The sequence below is a fragment of the Choristoneura fumiferana genome, chromosome 18 (genome assembly GCF_025370935.1).
Source record: "Choristoneura fumiferana chromosome 18, NRCan_CFum_1, whole genome shotgun sequence".
In the NCBI taxonomy this organism is placed as follows: Eukaryota; Metazoa; Arthropoda; class Insecta; order Lepidoptera; family Tortricidae; genus Choristoneura; species Choristoneura fumiferana.
Genome location: NC_133489.1, coordinates 7,639,158 through 7,639,458, shown reverse-complemented (window position 1 = coordinate 7,639,458; position 301 = coordinate 7,639,158).

Genomic DNA, 301 nt, shown 5'->3' with positions numbered 1-301 from the left:
CGTACCCTTGAAGTTCGCTAACGGCGTGTCGCCTTCTTCTTTCATCATCTGCACCAAATGTTCGACCGCCTCGCCTTTTTCGTGTCCCACCTTTGCCAGGTGCTTGGCACTGTCTTCGATAGTACCTAAATAAAAAGCACCTCACATTTATGATCGTACGGTTTAATCCTTTGAACGCCAAGAACACCTAAAGGTGTTCTGTACAGTCGTGCCTTGGTAGGCACCTGGTAGGAACCTTTGGACGGCCACGCCAGCGACAACTTAAGGGGCCTACTTTGAACAACACTGCGAGATTCGTCAT